At 35.2% G+C, this 14,145-nt stretch overlaps 1 non-coding gene across 1 annotated transcript; it reads left to right on the top strand.

Moving 5' to 3' along the window:
- Positions 1-1,715: 1,715 nt before the first annotated feature.
- LOC114302200 (uncharacterized) lies at positions 1,716-13,823 on the top strand. The gene is made up of 2 exons (XR_014327869.1): positions 1,716-1,795; positions 13,265-13,823. It is a non-coding gene; the product is annotated as an uncharacterized LOC114302200 (transcript).
- The last annotated feature ends 322 nt before the right edge of the window (positions 13,824-14,145 follow it).

Here is a 14,145-nt window from a genome sequence, read left to right as displayed (position 1 = left end):
AACTGTTAAAATCTCTCTCTCTTAACCGGCCACCGAAGACCACTTCTGACTGCCGGCGACCATCATCGACCTCCGATGACTCCTTTGGCCTTCATCTTTGACTTTCGGTAGCCATTACTGACCTCCAACAACTACCTCCGAACTTTGACAATATTTTTTTGTGTGGCCATTTTCCATCTCCACCATGTCAATATATACCGCCAATACCTCCTCAAACAAGGTGGCAACAAGAGAAAAAGAGAAGAATAAGGATGAAGAAAATGAAGGAGAGAGATGAGGAATCCTTACCAGAAAACAATTATTCACATTCGTAGATTAACACAAAGAATCAAAGACAAATCTAGTAAAAAAATTTATGATTGACACATTCAGTGATAAATTTAACCACTGTCTACTTGTTAAAAATTACAAAATTCATCATTATCGTCACAAATCAATATAAGATTCAAAAACATATTCAGTGATAAATTTATCATTGATTGTTTGTTAAAAAATTATAAAAAGAAAATCTCGTCATCATTGTCACAAATCAACACAAGATTCAAAGATATATTCAATGTTAAATTTATCACTGATAGACACATTCACTGATAAATTTCTTACTAACTGTTTGTTAAAAAATTATAAAAAGAAAATTTCGTCATCATCGTCACAAATCAACACAAAGATTCAAAGACATATTCAGTGATAAATTTATCACTAATAGACACATTCACATAAATTTCTCACTGACTGTTTGTTAAAAAATTGTAAAAAGAAAATCTTGTCATCATCATTACAAATCAACATAAAGATTAAAAGACATATTCAGTGATAAATTTATCACTGATAGACACATTCATTGATAAGTTTCTCACTGACTATTTGTTAAAAAATTACAAAAAGAAAATCTCATCATCATCGTAACAAATTAACACAAGATTCAAAGACATATATTAGTGATAAATTTATCATTGATATATTAAACCCTTGTTTGCAACAAATTTGGTTTGAGAGAAATAAAGAGAGGGGGAGGGAGGAAGGGAGGGAGAGAGAGGTGAGATTTAGATAATCAATGTTGCTTGTAGTTGTTTGAAGTTGATTTCACAGTAGAAACACTAGATCAATGTAGATCTAGGACGAAGTATAGATCGGCGATGGCGAAGGTGGTTGGTAAACAATGGCAGTGAATCGGAGTTGGTGAAGTATAGATCGGCGACGGTAGAGATGTTTGGTGAACGATGGTGGTGGTAGTAGCTGGCGAAGGTGGTGGTGGTCAGTGATAGACGGTGGTGGTAGTGATGGTGGGTAGATGGCCATGGCCATGGCAACGATGGTGGTATTTTTTAGAAAATACCACCACCGTTGTCATGGCTTTTGCTTTATAGTAAACTTATGAACCTAGAAAAATTAAACCAAAATTTTTACCCAGAATGACGTTGTAATGTATCTAGACTCTTTATAGGGCAAACTTCACTTTATTCCTGTGGTTTGATTTATATGCGGTTTACCCTCTAACATTTAGAAATGATTACCTAATCTCTTGTAATTTGTGAACTAAAATGCACCGTTAAACCCAATAATGATTTAGTGAAAAAGACTAAAATACTCCTGTATTTTATTTTATGCGCGATTTACTCCCTTTGAATTTTGAAAATGAACATATAATCCCTTTATGTATGCCACGTATTATACACTTGCTATTAAGTTAAACGGAATGTTAACGGTATATTTCAGTCCACAAATCACAAAAGAATTATATGGTCATTTTCAAGCGTTAAGGAGATAAATCGCACATGACTCAAACCATAATGAGGTAAAATGAAGTTTGCCCCTCTTTATTATGTTTGTCTAAATTTATGGAGGAAAATTCTAGATTTCTAGCACCATTACTTGCTTCAAAAAGATCAAATCAAAATTTATCACATTATTTTTCTATGTAAGTTTTCTATTCGTACATCACTGTCGGTTTTAAAAATGTCCCCCATCCGGGCCAGTGGGTGAGTTTTATATCAGTCTTCATCATCCTTCCTTTCGTAGCATTTTCACGGAGGAAAATTGTTTAAGACTTGGGCATCACATTCACAGGGTCATTGGCTCTATTAGAAACTTCGACTTCGTTGGCTAAAATTCTTTTCGAGAAATTACAAAAAAAAAAAAAAAAAAAAAAAATCCTAAAGTTTGAGTTTTATAACAAAATAAATTTTTAATTTTATCAACTTAAATATTAAATTTTTGATTTATTTTCAATCTCGAAACCATTTGTCTATTTTCATTAAGTAAAAGAGATGAAAATATAGGGATTTTAGTTATTAAACTCAATAAAAAGTATATTTTAGACATTTTATGATACCTATATCTAGTTTAATGATTAAAATACTCTTTTTCCGTCGATTTTACTTAACAAAAATAGACAAATAGTTAAATTGAAAAGAAATCAAAAGATTAGGGTCTAAATTAACAAAATTGAAAATTAAAAATTTATTTTATTATAAAACTCAAACCTTATGACTTTTTTTTTTTATATAATTGACGCAAAAATTTTAAAGCAGAGAATACATACAAACCATTGAAATTGGAATAATCGAAGTTTAATAAATAAAAAAAGAAATAAAATACACCACTAGTCCCTTTAGTTTAGGTAAAATTTTACTTTGGTCCTCATAATTTTAATTTGAACAATTTAGTTTTTATAATTTAATTCTGTTGTAATGTAATCTGTCTGTCACGTGCAGGTAACATTTTGAATTGAAAAGTGTCACATACAAAATTAGAGAGATCAAAATTGAATTCAAAACAAATTATTAGGATCACTGATGTAATGAATATATTATATCGGTGGTCTAGTTTGTTTTGAATTTTACTTTAATCTCTTTAGTTTTACATATGATTTTTTTTCCTGTTCCAAATTCTAACGGTAAGTGACAGAGGGACCGCATTACAACAAATTGAAAGTATAAGACTAAATTGTTCAAATTAAAATAATGGAGATTCAAATTACATCTCATTTAAACTATAAGAACTAATAGTGTAATTTAAAATAAAAAAAAAAATAAAAAAAATCAACTAATGAGTGATTGAGAACACTCCATGATTCAAGGGATTAAAAAACCATTCAGTTTAGACATTTACTTCACCAAAGAAATTTGGTTGCGTTTGTTTTCAGCATAAAATCTACTTTAAAAAATTTCATTCTTGTTTGCATTATAATTTCAATAAATGTTTTCTGTTATACCAAACAGCAAAAACATGTGAAAATCAAATAAACAGAGGATAGTTTAAAAAAATGCCCCAGTCCGACTCAGCTGGGTGTTTTACATCTTAGGCTTCAGAGCGCTTTAATTGGAGAGCTCCTTCCAGGAAAATTATTAAAGACTAGGGCGTCACATTCACAGGGCCACAAGACTTCTCAGTCTTTGGCTTAAAACTTCGAAGAAAAAAATTCGAAGTCTAAAAAACATTTAAACAGAAATCAAACCAGACATTTACTGAAGTGGACCGTTAAGTTCATTAACAATTTATCGAAAAAGACTAAAATATCCTTGTATTTTTGTCATTTATCTGAAAAACAAAGTGCATTTTAACCCCCAATGTTTTATTCCATGCGTGATTTATCTCTTTCAAATTTGAAAGTAAGCGTATAACCTCTTTATGTGTGCCAAGTATTTCACATTTACTGTTAAGTTAGACAGAATATTAACGGTACACTTCAGTCCACAGACTACAAAAAAATTATGTGATTATTTCCAAACGTTAAGAGGTAAACTAGACATGACCCAAACCATAAGGGGTAAAGTGAAGTTTGCCCCTCCTTATTTATGTTTTTGACTAAATTTGTGGTGAAAATTTCTGGATTTCTAACACCATTGCTTGCTTCAAAAAGATCAAATCAACATTTATCATATTATTTTTCTATATAAATTTTTTATTTGTGCATCACTGTTGGTTTTAAAAATGTCCCCCATCGGGGCCAGTGGGTGATTTTTACATCAGTCTCCATCATCCTTCCTTTCATAGCATTTTCTCAGAGGAAAATTATTGAAAACTTGGGCATCACATTCACAGGGCCATTGTCTCTATTAGAATACTTGACTTCGTTGGCTAAAATTCTTTTGGGAAAATTACACAAAACTCCCAGAATTTGAGTCTTATAATAAAATAAATTTTGAATTTTGAAATTTATTAATTTTTATACTAGGCCTATTTGGTAACTATTTCGCTTTCAGTTTATATTTACAAAAATTTTAAAAACTGCCATAAAAATTTGTTTGATAATTTTTTTGGTTTATAAATGGTTGTCTTAGTTTATAAATTTGGGGAAAAAACGTAAACTCAAAAAATGAGTTTATATTGGTTTTTAAACAGAAATTTAAAAATTTGACTAATAATTTTTTTTTTCAATTAATTTTTTTAATTATTTTTTTTTCAATTATAAGATGTATGATCCCATTGTCATAAATAATAAATAATAAATATAAATATTTTAGACCTAAACAAACATATTTTTTAGTTTATGTTTTTATAATTTTTCAAATATTTTGTTCAAATCGAACACGTTTGTAATTTATGTTTTTCTAAAAATAAACAAAAATCAGTTTATAAAATTTTTGTAAACATAAGCAAAAATGTAAACGTTACCAAACGCTATCTAAATTTTTGATTTATTTTCAATCTAACCATTGGATAAATTATCAATAGGTCCTAACAGTTGAACTTAATTCCCATTACGTTCTAATAAAATCGTCGATGAAAATAATTTTTTGTGACGATTTTTTGTATATGTTGCTAGAAATTGACAATTAGGGACCTTTTTTATCACTCTTTTTTTTTTTTTTTATAAATTGTTACTAAAACTTATAATTAGTGACGTTTTTCTGTGTCGAATTTTTTAAACTTTCGCTGGAAGTTAAAAATTAGTGACTTTTTTTGTCACGATTTTTTAAAACTGATGCTAAAACTTATAATTAATAACATTTTTTGTGATAATTTTCAAACTGTTACTGAAAATTAACAATTAGTGACATTTTTTAATAATGTTTAATGGAAAACACTATTAATTATCATGGAATCTATTAGATAATAAGTCTATCTATTGGGACCTACATATAAGTCCTCCTAAACCATTTGCCTATTTCCATTAAGTAAAATCGATAAAAAAATAGAAATTTTAATCATTAAACTCAATGAAAAGTATATTTTAGACATTTTATGAATACCTACATTGAGTTTAATGATTAATTTTTTTTTTTGTCGATTTTATTTAACAAAAATAGACAAATTGTTTAATTGAAAAGAAATCAAATGATTAGAATTTAAATTGGCAAAATTTTAAATTTAAGATTTATTTTATTACAAAACTCAAACCTTGAGCTTTTTTTTATATAATTGTCCCAAAAATTTTAAAGCAGAGAATACATACAAACAATTCAAATTGGAATAATCGAAGTCTAATAAATAAAAAAAGATATAAAATACACCATTAGTTCCTCTAGTTTGGGTAAAATTTTACTTTGGTCCTCTTAATTTAATTAATTTGAACAATTTGGTCTTTATACTTTTAATTTTGTTGCAACTAAACTATCTATCACGTGTAGTTAACATTTTGAATTGAAAAATGTCACATGCAAAAGTAGAGGAACCAAAATTGAATTCAAAACAAACTATTGAGACCACTGATGTAATGAATATATATTATTACACCAGTTGTCTAGTATGTTTTGAATTTTATTTTAGTCTCTTTAGTCTGGGAGTTTTACACATGAATTTTTTTCTAATCCAAATTCTAATGGTAAGTGACAGAGGGACCACATTGCAACAAATTGAAAATGTAGAATCAAATTGTTTAAATTGAAACTATAGAGATTAAAATGACATCTCATTTAAACTATAAAGACTAATAGTGTAATTTAAAAATTAAAAAAAAAGAAAAAAAAGAAGCAATGAACTAATGAGTGATTGAGAACACTCTCTATGATTCAAGGGATTAAAAACCCATTTCGTTTAGACATTTATTTCACCACAGAAATTTGGTGGAGTTTGTTTTCAACATAAAATCTCCTTAAAAAAATTTCATTCTTTTTTGTCATTATAATTTCAGTAAATGTTTTCTGTTATACCAAACTGCAAAAACGTGTGAAAATCAAATAAACAGGGCATAGTTTAAAAAAAAGGCCCAGTCCGACTCAGCTGGGTGTTTTACATCTCAGGCTTAAGAGCGCTTTAATTGGAGAGCTCCTTCGAGGAAAATTATTAAAGACTAGGGCGTCACATTCACAGGGCTACAAGACTTCTCAGTCTTTGGCTTAAAACTTAGAAGAAGAAAAATTCGAAGTCTAAAAAACATTTAAACATAAATCAAACTAGACATTTACTTTCAGCACAGAAAATCACCTAAATTTTTTTAAGGACATTTATATACAAGTCTTAATTTATGAATTTATACTCCATTAAATTATAACTAAGATTTTTTGGACCTTCAAGTCCCATTAAATTTTTAATAATCATAATTGCACTTCAAACAATGATTATTCATCAATTATGATTATCTATAAAAGAATATGATGATTTGACATTTATTTTGATTTTCAAAACTTTAAAAGATCAACTTTTAAAGTGAAAAAAAAAACTTCAAAAAAAAAAAATTGTGTTTTGAAAAAATTGAATTATTTTTTTGTGGAACAAAACTGAAAATTTTGTGTCTGTAAAGAAACATGATATGGAACGTTGATGTGCAAAACTTAAAAAAAAAAGTTTAAAAATGAAAAAACTGATAATGTTCGCAATTTTAAAATTGAAAAAAAAATTGATAATATTCTTGATTTTATTGTATAATTGAATCAAACCAATAAGTACAATGACAAAAATGTTTAATCTCATTCTCTTTATTTTTTCATCAGTTAGTGAAACAATTATCTGAAACATTACTATGCAAAATTGATAATGTTCCGGTATTAAAATTTTAGAAAAACGGATAATATTTCTAATTTTACTAAATAGGATTTATTGGTTCAAAAAATCTTAAATAAAATTTTAGCTATCATAACATTTGTAAACAGGACTTTTAGGTAATTAACTCTTTTCTTTATGAGTTTAGTGTTGGGCTCTCTATTTAATTGAGGTCTAATAAAAAAAACTTAAAAAAAAAAAAAAAAAACTGGGTTAAATTTTATAAGAATTTTTTTTTTTTTTTTTTCTAAATGGTTCTTTTTTTAAAGTCCAAATCTAGCGGGTCAAAGTGACCGTTTTGCCGGCATGCTCATGAGCCGGCCATGAAATATACTTGGCAAAAAAAAAAAATAATTCACCAAAACACAGCCATACATTTCTTTGCTCAATGGGGCTTCCAAGCGTAAGCTTGAGCATGTCATGGCTAGTACACAATTTGCATATTCATCTAGTACTCTTATGTTGTTTGAGCATTCTCAACTCCGGCTTTACTGTTACCACATCCAGCTCCTGGCTAATGGGGAACAAGTCGGACCGACTTTCATTGCTAGCAACTAAGGCCAAAATAGTTGAGGATCCACTGCATGTTTTGAGCTCCTGGAATGACTCTATCCACTTCTGCCAATGGCAAGGCGTTACGTGTGGCCACAGGCAACAGAGGGTCACCGCCATGGACTTACAGTCCCGGGAACTGGTGGGATCGATATCACCACACCTTGGGAATTTAAGCTTTCTGAGGGAATTACTGCTTCAGAACAATAGCTTTGGCAATGAAATTCCCCCAGAAATTGGCCGTTTGTCAAGGCTGCAGATTTTGCAGCTGAACAACAACTCAATTGGTGGCCGAATTACTGTAAATATATCTCGTTGCGCTAACCATATTTTCCTCAATGTTTCTGAGAATGGGCTGGTTGGAGAAGTTCCTGTGGAGCTCGGATCCTTGTCAAAGCTCGTGATAGTAAAAATACACAAGAACAATCTTACAGGGAGTATCTCTCCTTTTGCGAATTTGTCATCTCTTCGCGGATTGTCTTTATGCTACAACCACTTTCATGGCAGCATTCCTGATGGTTTCGGTCGATTGAAGAATCTTCAGCGGCTTGCACTCGGCGCAAACAACTTGTCTGGCACCATCCCTCCTTCGCTCTTCAACCACTTTTCTCTCATAATGATTGATGTCATTATGAACCAAATTCAGGGAAGTCTTCCCTGGGACTTGGGCATCACTCTTCCCAGTCTTGAAAAACTTCAACATTGGTATTAACCATTTTACTGGATCAATTCCAGTTTCAATATCGAATGCATCTAAACTCCTCCGCCTAGAAATGGTTCAAAACGAATTTACTGGAAAGGTTCCTAATTTAGCAGGGCTCCAAAAGCTCAATTGGCTAATCCTTACAGACAATCAACTTGGATCTGAGGAAGCTGAAGACTTGAACTTTATCTCTTCTTTGATCAATGCCACCAATTTACAATTTTTGGGCGTGAACATTAACTATTTTGGCTGCAAGTTGCCAGAGTCCATCGGTAATCTCTCGAGTAATCTTCAAGTTTTGTATCTAGACAACAATCAGATATTTGGAAGCATTCCAACTGGAATTGTAAATCTTGTTGGCTTACAGAGTTTGGATATGCAGTTTAACCAACTCACCGGTAACATCCCAAGTGGGATTGGAAAGCTTCAAAATTTACATGAATTGAAGCTTGGTTACAATTCATTGTCTGGTAACATTCCATCCTCCCTAAGAAATCTAAGTTTGTTAAGTAAACTTTTTTTAGGAGTCAATAAATTTCATGGAAGCATTCCTCCGAGCCTAGGGAATTGTAGTAATTTGCAAATGTTGCTTCTTTCTCAAAACAACCTTACTGGTGCCATACCAAAACAAGTTGTTTCTATCTCATCCTTATCTATATCGCTAGACCTGTCCCAAAACCAATTGAGCGGTTTTCTTCCCACGGAAGTTGCAAATTTGATAAACCTTGGTTACTTGGATGTCTCGTACAACTTGTTATCCGGTGAAATTCCGAGCACTCTAGGCAGCTGCACAAGACTAGAAACACTGCATTTGGGGAACAACTTTTTCAACGGAACCATTCCTTCTTCTTTGAGTTTCTTGAGAGGCCTTGTAGAGTTGGGTCTCGCAAGCAATAACTTGTCTGGTGAAATTCCTATGTACTTGGAGAGCTTCACCTTGTTGCAAAATTTGAATCTGTCTTTCAATAATTTTGAAGGTGTAGTACCAATACAAGGTGTATTCAGTAATGCAAGTGCAATATCAGTGGTGGGAAACAGTAAGCTCTGTGGGGGTGTAGCTGAATTGAAGCTACCTAAATGCAACTTGAAAGTGGATGAAAAGAGGAGATCAAATAGTGTCTTAACTTTAGCACTCTCTATACCCTTTGGTTTTGTAGGACTAGCTCTCGTGGGGTATGTTCTATATCTTTGTTGGTTTAGAAAGAGAAGAAAAGATACTCCTTCAGATTCATCAAAAAATTTACTCTTGAGGGTGTCTTACCAAACTCTTGTTAAAGCCACTGATGGCTTCTCATCATTCAATTTAATTGGTGTTGGTAGTTTTGGGTCTGTGTACAGAGGAGTTATTGATGGAAGAATTTTCGCTGTGAAGGTAATTAACCTTTTGCGACATGGAGCTTCGAAGAGTTTTGTATTTGAATGTGAGGCATTAAGAAACATTAGACATCAGAATCTTGTCAAGGTGCTAACGGCATGTTCGACGATAGATTATCAGGGTCATGACTTCAAGGCCCTGGTTTATGAGTTCATGGTCAATGGGAGCCTTGAAGAGTGGTTACATCCAAATTGCAATGAAGATTTGTCAAATGAAGAGTTTAAGAAGCTAAACCTTCTTCAGAGACTAAATATTATCATTGATGTTGCGTGTGCCCTGAATTATCTTCACAACCAGGGCCAAACCCCAATAGTCCACTGCGATCTTAAGCCAAGCAACATTCTTCTGTGTGGAATATCATCACCCCATGTGAGGGGTGATCCTCCATGTGCTGCATGAGCTGGCCATGTGAAGCCAGCACACAAGATAGCTGGCCATATGCAAGGCCAGCCTCTCCATCTCCATTTTGATTGAGTATAAATGGAGGCTAAGGGGAGGGTTTGAGAGAGAGAGCAGAGCAAGCCACAGAGAGTGAGATATGTGAGGCAGAGAGACCGTCTCCCTCGGTGTGAGCGAAGGAGACGGGTGAGTGGGTGAGTGAGGAGAGTGTGAGCTCCTCCTCTATTGTAATCTTTCTGTAATATCTCCATTGTTATAGTGATAACCGGCTACTCTCCCGTGGACGTAGGCATTGAGGCCGAACCACGTTAAATATTGTGTCTCCTTGAGTGTGGGTGTGTTTTTATGCATGGAATAATTTCTACAAGGTCTTGGTATCAGAGCTCGGGTTGCGAAAAATTGAATTTTTCCCGAAAGTGCCCAGATTTTGAAGTGCTCAAAATCCACTTTTGACCATACCAGGAGGAAGAACTCCCCGAGAGGAGTCCAGAACAGCAAAAACAGAGCCCAACGGAGGCCGGACGCGCTCTCACGCGCCTCTGGAAGTTGGCGCGTGAGGCCCAGTCGCTGCACGAGCCCCCACGCGCCGTGAAGAGAATCGGCGCGTCGGCCCAGTCTCACGCACGCGCCGCACGCGCTTTCAGAAGTAGACGACACGTGCGTTCACGCGTAGACACGCGCCGCACGCGCCCACGCCAGCCGACGTCATCAACCGATCGAAGCCGAGCTGTTGAGCCGGAGCCGCGTTGACCACGCCTGAGCCGCTGACCGAGCTGCTGACCGAGCCGCTGACGTCAGCCAGACACCAGCCAAACCGGAGAAATTATCCGGTGCTTCTCAGCGCACCAGATTCTGCAGATCTGACCCGTCCAAAGTGTTTTTGCCATATCGGAGCCATTCGGAGTCCGTTTTTTACGATCCAATAGTGCTTCCCAACTATTTGGAGTATTCCGGACACATCTGTACGGTCAATTTTTTGAATTGAAGTTTCTAAAAAAATGGCAGAATCTAGATCAACCGAGTCCGTAAGTAATTCAGCCAGTCCAAGCACTTCTAGGCATTGGACCCCGGTGTCCCATGCCAAGTTCGAGGTAGAGAAGTTCGATGGAAACAGCAACTTCGGCATGTGGAGATGCGAAGTTAAGGATATGCTTGTCCAAATGAACCTGCACTTCACTCTGGGAGACAAACCAGATGACCTGGACGAGATAGAATGGGAGAAGGTGAATCTCCTGGCCTGCAGTTCCATCCGACTTTGCCTTGCAAAAGAGGAGAAGTATGCCTTTACAGAATATGATATTGCGAAGAAGCTTTGGAAGGCGCTGGAAGATAAGTTCATGACAAAGAGCATTGAGAACTGGCTCTACTTGAGGAAGAGGTTGTTTCGTTTCGACTACATTAAAGGTATTTCGATGAACGAACACCTAAATAACTTCAACAAAATTATTACGGATTTGAAGAATTTGGATGATCAAGTTGGTGATGAAGACAAAGCACTGTTATTGTTAAATTCCTTGCCTGACTCGTATGATCATCTCACTACTACTTTATTGTACGGTAAAGAGAAGATCAAGTATATTGATGTTGCAAACGCCTTGGTGAACAATGAGTTCAGAAGGAAAGATAAGACTGCAAACAGGGACTCAACATCCGAGGCATTAACAGTCAGAGGCAGAACAAATAACAGAAGAAATACAGGGCGAGGAAAGTCTCGCTCAAAATCCAGGGGGAAACCTTCAGACAAAAGACGTCTTGCAAAAGACGAGTGTGCAGCTTGTCGTGAGAAGGGACATTGGGCAAAAGATTGTCCAAATAAAGACAAGACAGAAGAGAAGGTGAATATTGCACGAGATGGAGATAATGATGAAGGAGGAGCCTTCACAGTTTCATCATATGGCCAGTCGGATGAATGGATAATAGATTCCGGATGTTCATTCCATATGTGTCCTAACAAGCAGTGGTTCTCGAGCTTACAAGAGTTCGATGGAGGAGTTGTGCTGATGGGCAACGACCAAGCTTGCTAGACAAAGGGGATTGGAACAATTAAACTGAAGATCCATGATGGAACAATCAGAATTCTTGAAGATGTACGGTATGTACTAGATCTAACCAAGAATCTCATCTCTGTGGGAGATAGGAGTAGAGGCTCTCTCCAAATCAGAGAGTGGTGTGAGTTGAGTTGAGGATGTAGGATTCCCTCCTCCTCTTATATCTCTGGTGTATTATCTCCAGCTTCAGGGAGTGTAAGCATCTCAGTGAGGAGATGCAGACTATGCTGAAGACATCCGAGACAGGAAGCGTGGAAGAGATCTGTAGGAGATAGGAGCAGCGGTTCTCTCCAAATCAGAGAGTGGTGTGAGTTGAGTTGAGGATGTAGGATTCCCTCCTCCTCTTGTATCTTTGGTGTATTATCTCTAGCTTTCAAGGGATGCAGCGTCTCAATGAGGAGATACAAACTATGTTGAATTTGGGCGTGACAAGATTAGTAGCAATGTGTGTTGTGGATCACCTCACATGGGTTGAGGGGGTGATTTGTGGAATATCATCACCCCATGTGAGGGGTGATCCTCCATGTGCTGCATGAGCTGGCCATGTGAAGCCAGCACACAAGATAGCTGGCCATATGCAAGGCCAGCCTCTCCATCTCCATTCTGATTGAGTATAAATGGAGGCTAAGAGGAGGGTTTGAGAGAGAGAGCAGAGCAAGCCACAGAGAGTGAGATATGTGAGGCGGAGAGACCGTCTCCCTCGGTGTGAGCGAGGGAGACGGGTGAGTGGGTGAGTGAGGAGAGTGTGAGCTCCTCCTCTATTGTAATCTTTCTGTAATATCTCCATTGTTATAGTGATAACCGGCTACTCTCCCGTGGACGTAGGCATTGAGGCCGAACCACGTTAAATATTGTGTCTCCTTGAGTGTGGGTGTGTTTTTATGCATGGAATAATTTCTACAAGGTCTTGGGCGGGATTCCAGATCCCAACATTCTGGACAAAGATATGTTGGGGCATGTTGGTGATTTTGGGTTAGCAAAATTCCTTGCAGACCATGCCACCCATGACTTGTCTGCAAATGAAACAAGCTCTGTTGGCGTAAGGGGAACAATAGGTTATACTGCTCCAGGTGAATATGATTTCATTTATTCTTAATTGTTTCATGCACCAAAAGGTGTATAGCAAATTGCACGGGTGATTTGGGCCACACATTATTTATTTATTTTTTTTTTTGTGCACAGTTCTCTGGCTTTTTATGGAGCATTTCCGTCTTTTATATCCAATATATATTTTTTTCCCTTACAAATGCATTTCACTTGCAGAATATGGTATGGGAAGTGAGGTCTCGGCATACGGTGATATCTACAGTTTTGGCATCCTTCTGTTAGAAATGCTTACTGGGAAGAGACCCACCGATGAAATGTTTAAAGATGGTTTAAGCCTCCACAGCTTTGTGAAATAGGCTTTGCCTGGCAGTGTATTGGAGATTTTAGACCCAATACTTTTTCAGACCGAAGGAGAAGAAGAAGAGAACTTCATAATGAGTGAAAAGACTATGGAGTGGTTGAGTATGATACTTGAAATTGGAGTCAATTGTTCTTCAGAACTGCCTGGAGAAAGAACAAACATTAATGATGTTGCAGCTAAATTGCATTTCATCAAAGACACTCTTCTAGGTTCTGCCTAGAGATGAATTTATGAGGGAATCAATTGGAATGTCATGCTTTTGTCTTAATAATCTCCTTTCTGGAAGAGATTACATGTTTAATAACAGCCTTACTTCTACATTGGTTGAGCCAACTCTATGTTTGGTACATTTAGTGAAAAGGAATGTTACTTATTCAAAGAAAGTGTTAGAATTTGAAATGTGTTGATCGGATTTATTTTGGGTGTGATTCTCATTACATCAAATTTAAATGTACATCACAAATTCAAAATTTATATATGTTCTTTGCACGTGATTTTTTTTTTTCCGGTTCAAAATGTTAATAATACATGATAGAGGGATCACGTTGTAACAAAATTCAAAGTATAGAGATCAAATTATTTAAATTAAAATTTGTAGGACCAACATAAAATTTCGCTCAAAATAGAGGGATCAATTCTATAAATTACCCTTTTTTTTAAAACTACAATTCTATTTTGATTTACCCATCAACACAAATCCCTAACCATGTATTGGTCCGGCGAAATTAATCTGTGA

The sequence above is a fragment of the Camellia sinensis genome, chromosome 1, assembly GCF_055761805.1.
Source record: "Camellia sinensis isolate YWXY chromosome 1, ASM5576180v1, whole genome shotgun sequence".
Lineage (NCBI taxonomy): Eukaryota > Viridiplantae > Streptophyta > Magnoliopsida > Ericales > Theaceae > Camellia > Camellia sinensis.
This window is presented reverse-complemented; position numbering and strand designations above follow the sequence as displayed.